General features: G+C 52.2%; 1 non-coding gene across 1 annotated transcript; it reads right to left on the bottom strand.

The window, feature by feature from the left end:
• Window positions 1-2,673: 2,673 nt before the first annotated feature.
• LOC124509074 (U6 spliceosomal RNA) lies at window positions 2,674-2,780 on the bottom strand. The gene has a single exon (XR_006961412.1). It is a non-coding gene; the product is annotated as a U6 spliceosomal RNA (small nuclear RNA).
• Window positions 2,781-5,936: the final 3,156 nt, after the last annotated feature.

Raw genomic sequence — 5,936 nt, 5'->3', positions numbered from 1 at the left:
GGCTCGTAGCTGCTTTAATTAGTTTACCAGATTCTAATTAAGTTAAATGAAACATTAATAGGGAAAATATGCTTTGAAAAAAAAACCAAAAACCCAGGATTTTTAAAAAGTCTATTTCTCGCCACAACGTTGCCACCTTGCGACACATTTTAGGCATTGCAGCCAACGTCCGAAGGCCCTAGACTAGGGAGCGTTGTCTTTGGGAGAAAAAGTGGGGTTTCGGGAATTGCCAGCGGGCTATGGAGCACAGAACTTCGACCTGGGTGTTCTTCCGAGGTGTGTGGTTTCACACCCGTGACTCCGGGAGGTGCCCACAGGGGGTCTGGCTCCGGAGTCCTGGGTCTGTGGATAAAGTACCAGGTAAAGATGCCCCCTCGACCTCAGACCACCTTTTTTCAGCGAAGGAACTTCCAAATACTCATAAGGAGATGCTGTTTACAGTCTCTATCCTCACCTTTCCCAGAAAATCCAGGATTAAGCTGTAGGCCCTGGTGGAGAGTCCCCCCCCCCCCCAGGGAGAAATCCCGCCTCCATGCATCCGGCAAATCTGGTAACCTGTCTGCAAAAAAACAGCTGGCAGACCCCCAGATTCCTTAGACTGACTTCTGCATTCCTGTGGCACTTGGTTCCTGAAGCTAAGCGTGTGCTCCCCTCTCTGTTATCCTTGGTTGTGTGTGTGTGTTCCCCATAGGACCGTAAGTACCCTGGCAACAGGGGCCACATCTTGCTTTTCCTTGTGATCTCCAACACAGCACCCAGTGCCCCAAAGTAGCTCAACAGATGTCTAAATGAAGCGGTTCCAACTTTGCGGTTTATCAGGATGCTGGATATGTCTGAGGGGAGGAGTCCCTAGGTGCTTCTGGACTACAGCTCTTGGGAGACGATTAAGTTCATTTGCCTAATATTAATTAAGCACACGTTTAGTGGTCAGATGATCCTTCCTCAGGAGGATTATTTGGGGAGGGGGGCAGGTGTCTGGTAAGAGATTGTCGGCCTAGGAAAACTTTCTTCCTTTTTCAGCTGTGTCCCAAAGAGGGTGCAGTTCCCCCACTGTCCACTACTCCACCTCCTTGGATCTAAGGTAGAGCCTTGATCCTTTGCAAAAATACAACTCCTGTCCTTGAATTCAGAACACCGACAAAAGCAGAACTGGACCTGTGTTCTCTTTCCATTAATTCTAAACAGCTTTATCTCTCCCTCTCTATCTTCAAAGGTGACATAGTGTTTGGTTAAGAGCACAAGCTCTATAGCCAGATTTCCTGGGCTTCAAGCCCTTCTCTGCCATTTACTAGTCGTGTGACATTGGGCAAGTTGTTGAATGTCTCTGTGCCTCAACTTCCTCATGTGTAACAGGAGTAGAAGTTTTACTTCATAGAACGGTGCAGAGCCAGGAAAGTCAGCCAGGTGTCTGACTTTTCCAGGACTAAGAATTGCCTGTCTTTCCTCTTTTCTGCTCCAACACAAGGGGTCAGACCAAGAGGAATAGTTTCTTTAGAAGAAGAGTCACACCAACATTGGTCCTTTCCTTGTTTGGCATCCCAGAAGGAGACGTTGAAAACTACTCACCCAATTGCCCAAGTTCTTCCTAAGAACCAGGCATGTTTGAGGAGAGAAAGGAAAACTAAAGCTTGCCCTCCAACTCCATGCACTGGAGGCTGTGAGCCGAGGAGAAGGTGCAGTGAGAGGTCCCACAGACCGCTATTCTCGGCTGTTACCTGGAAAGGATCATTTCACCTCCACTGAAGGGAACAGAAATGGATCCCTGATGGAACGCTGCTTCGCAGCCTGAGCGCCCACCGGGAGAGGACCCGCCTCTGCCCTGGGGCGGCTCAGGGGCTTGGCGTCTGCTGCCTGCCCTATCTGTGGGGAGCACAGAGCCTGGGATCTGTGCGCTGCTCTCCCAGAGGCTGCAGAGACCGCTGGGCCGACTACGTGTGTGCTCAGGCATCAGCAAAACATGTGCACCAACATTTTTCTCCTGGGGGGGGGGAGATATTTCAAAACCATTGATAAAGTCATCGCAGGAAATCTGAAATTTATTGGACTTTTCTTACTAATCTTACTAATTAGGACTGTGGTTCTTGCATTCATTGCGCGGGGGCAGGGTCCCGATCTTTTCAGGGCCTGTGCCTCCAAAGGTCTTAGCAGGCCTTGCCGCAGCCACTTATTGGTTACATGATCATGCCCAGGTTGCTTTGCCTCTCAGTGACTCCTGTAAAATGGTGACAATAATACAAGGCAGGGCTGTCAGGAATACGAAACCCGGATATTGGTGAGGCCCCTGGCACACGGTAGACCTTAAGGAGCGGGCATTATTTTTTTTTGATTCAGAGGCAGCATGGTGAGTCTTGTTGCGCGTTCCTGTTAAAGTCACCTTGTCTATCACAGCCCTAAGTTCCTGTTCTGTTTTGGACCTGAAGTGGGTCCACTTTGGCAAGACCGTTTCTTTAAGTGTTAAGGTACCGTGGGACTCAGGATAGTGCAAGGGGAAGCAGAGGCAAGATGGAAAAGATCGAAGACTGGGGCCAGACATAAAAAGCATGACAAAGAGAGATTCTGACTATGCCCCACCTCCTCTTATTCCATCTCCTGGGACGACAGTTTCCTTTGTGTGAAACAAAACATAGAACCTGTGAGTGAAAAGTGTTTGCAAGGGAGGAATAAGCTCAGGTACAAAATATGGAACGCTTCACGAATTTGCGTGTCATCCTTGCGCAGGGGCCATGCTAATCTTCTCTGTATCGTTCCAATTTTAGTATATGTGCTGCCGAAGCGAGCACGATTTGCAGGCGCGCTCTGAGGGTATATAAAGCAGAGAATGCGAAGACTTTTACAGTTATGGTGACCATACTGCACTGCTTAGAAAAAACTAAATTTTGAAGACGTATGACCTTGTGTATCTCGTACACACGGTAATTGTATTTTGTGATTACAGCAAAATGAACCCTAATTATTTCTCTAACCCTCCAACGTTGTATATGCAAATTAAGGGACCATGGGAAATTGGCCCTCGGCCCGCGCGACCTCTGCGCGCCCCCGGAGGGCGCGAGCCTCACACTCGGTCACGTGGCGCGCGCGGCCGCGCTCCTCTTCCCCGCCGTCCCAGCTGGGCCCCCAGGGGTCGCACGCGGGGTTCCACCGAAAACCGGGCGGCACGGTGTCCCCGAAACTACGCGGGGCGGCGCGTGCGCGGCGCCGGCACATTTTGGGGGACAAGAGGCGGTGATGCGCACGGGGGCCCCACAGAAATCGGGTCGGGCCGTCCCCGCGGCAGGACCCGTGACCCTGGCGAGAGCTGGAAACGCCGGTCGTGCACCGGAAGGGGCCGGGCAGGGTGGCCCGGGGCCGCAGCGCGGAGGAGTGGTTCACCGTGCGCCGCTGCTTCCCCTGGGGTGGTCGGGCCCTGCGCCCCGTGCTTGAAGCCAAGGGCAAGGGGGTGAGCGTCCGCTTGGGGCCAACGCTTTCCGTAGTGTGACTCGAGGTGTGGCAGACCGGGAAAGGTCGCCAGCCTTTGGTCCAGCACTGGGCCAGGCCCCTTAGCTGACCCGTGTCCTTCCCCTCAATTTCCATGTTAGAAAACAAGCTCTAGTGGTTAATCAAGGCCAAAATTAGCCTGCCAGTCGTGAAAGAAGTTGGGATTTGCAGGCAAGTCTGGTTTCAAAAACCGATCCTTTCCTCTTCACAGTGGAACTCGAGCGAGGAAAGATTTGGGACCAGGAGTGCGGCCTCCCCTTTTGGACAATGCTCCCAAGGCCTTATCGGCTCAGACTTTCCTTCCTGCCCTAGTTCCCTCACCACACAGCAAGCATCTGTGACGTCAGCGCCGGGGCTGCAGGGCCAACAAGAAGTGGTTTGTGTTGCTGTGGCCGTTCGGTTCCAGCAAGGGAGCCAAGCAAACGTGGAAGAGCATTCTCAGTGCTGAGAGGGACTAGAAGGGAAGAACATGGGGTTTAGACAGTGACTGGGGAATGAAGGTGGGCAGGAGGGAAGGGGACATTTGAACTGTCGCTCCATACGGATGCAACCCTGAGAGGACCTGACAGTCAGTGCCAGGCAGAAGATGACCTGGGAGCTACCTGAGTCAATGTCACCCATCTGGGCAAGTCCTTCAGGCAGGAGAAGCCACTGTGGAGGTAGGTGGTGCTCCCGGTCATGCTGTGGCTCAGCGTTGTGAGCCTGACTCAGACCACAGCCGGGGAGCACCTGGCCTGGCCTCTGGGTACTTTGGAGTCCCTCCCCCCACCTGTCTTCAGTGAAATGGAAATCAGGTGCAGGCTGCCCAGCTTCTCACCTGACCTCTGTCTAAATAAGCAGTAAGCAAACACAAACCTCAGAATGCTAATACGGCCTTCACTGAGGGAAAAGAGCTAATTTGGGCAATGATGTTTCCCTCAGATTTGCAAAAGGGAATTGCAAATAACCAAAAAGCGTATTAGCATTGATGGGAGATGATGCTAATCTTCAATTAGCATCCACGTTTTTATTCATTTATTTAGAAGAAGAGCCTTTTCGTCACAGTCAATGCGCACACGTGTCACGGTGACAGGTACATCTCGTGGGTTCATAACTGCCTTATTGCGAAAACCAGCAGGAGATGGACCAGGTTGTTCACCATTTCTGGCTACACGAGTAGGTGTTATTTTGAGCCAGAGGTGGAGTTTGGGTGTTTTTTTGTTCTGTTTTGTTTTGTTTTTTGTTTTTGTCTGTTTTATTATTGAGCAGTTGTGTTACAGAGGGACGTCTGAGTTCTAGTTTCCATTCCTTCCTGCATCTGCCTTTGTGACCTTGCCCAACTCCCTGGACTTCTCTGCCAAGTGAGGAAACCGCCCTAGAGAAGATAACCTCTCTTTCAGCTTTGACATGCTGTGACTTTTTTTTTTTTTTTTTGTAACTGGGTAACTGAAGGACTTTTTTTGAGACTCCAATTAGCAACGTGTAAAAACTGAACACTTTTTGTTTTCTATTTTAGAAGGGTGGAGCATGCCAGTCATCCTTGGGGCATAGAATATCCCAGGAACAGTTCACAGGGCAGGCTAGGGTCTGGGACCTGCTGAACCTTGTGACACTCGCCCCTGAGCCCCAAAGGCCCAGCGTGGAGGGAGGGGGAGGGCCGGGATGAGAGGAGACGAGGCAGATTGGATGTGGCATGAAGCAGGAGGACAGATGTATGGAGGGAGTCGGTAGGGAGAGACCCAAGGAGACGGACACTGAAAGCAGGGAGGAGTACGTGGGTGCCAGAGAGAACTGCACGGTCTCAGAGCTGCAGTGGGAGCCCCCGGCTCCTGCTGGCCCTCGGAGCTGGTGTCCCCACCCTCCACTCTGAGACCTGAGGTGGCCTGAGTCCCGACAGCCTTCCCTGAGTGCCATGGGCTGCAGAACCTCAAGAAAGGCAGAGTGGTTCCCCCCCCCCCCCCGCCATCGCCCCCTCCGGTCTGAGCTGGAGCTTCCCGCCACTCTGAGTGCGAGAGATCAGAGCAACTTTAATTACATTTTGATCAATGGAGAAACCGCCTGTTTCATATTGAAAACACGTCAGTGAAGACATGAGATCTCAGCATCCTCTAACATTGTAGTGTTTCCCCTGCAGCCTGGGAGCACTGAGTGTTTCCATATGTCATTCATTTGAAGGAAGAAGGGCCAGGGATTCCCATCAACCCCACCAGAGGGAAGAAGAAGCAGGGATGTGGAGACGCAGCCGTGGCCTCCTCTGTGCTGGGAACCCTGGGGATGAATGGCATTGGGGGCATCAGGAGGCTTTACCCAGTCGTAGGGCGGGGATGTGCCGAGTTCACAGGCCTGGCCCGGAAGGTCCTAAGGCCCCAGACACAGAGCAGGGCTGCGGGGAGCATGGGCATGGAAGAGGACCCACCACTCAGGTCCTAGAAATCCCTTTGAGCAGCACGTGCTCTGACTTAAACCTTGTTTTTGTAAGCTCT

Source organism: Lynx rufus, unplaced genomic scaffold (assembly GCF_022079265.1).
Source record: "Lynx rufus isolate CCGP_SWC_20201006 ecotype Redwood Valley unplaced genomic scaffold, mLynRuf1.p SCAF_13, whole genome shotgun sequence".
Taxonomy (NCBI): Eukaryota; Metazoa; Chordata; class Mammalia; order Carnivora; family Felidae; genus Lynx; species Lynx rufus.
Note: the sequence above shows the minus strand (reverse complement) of the source record. Positions and strands in the feature narration are given on the sequence as shown.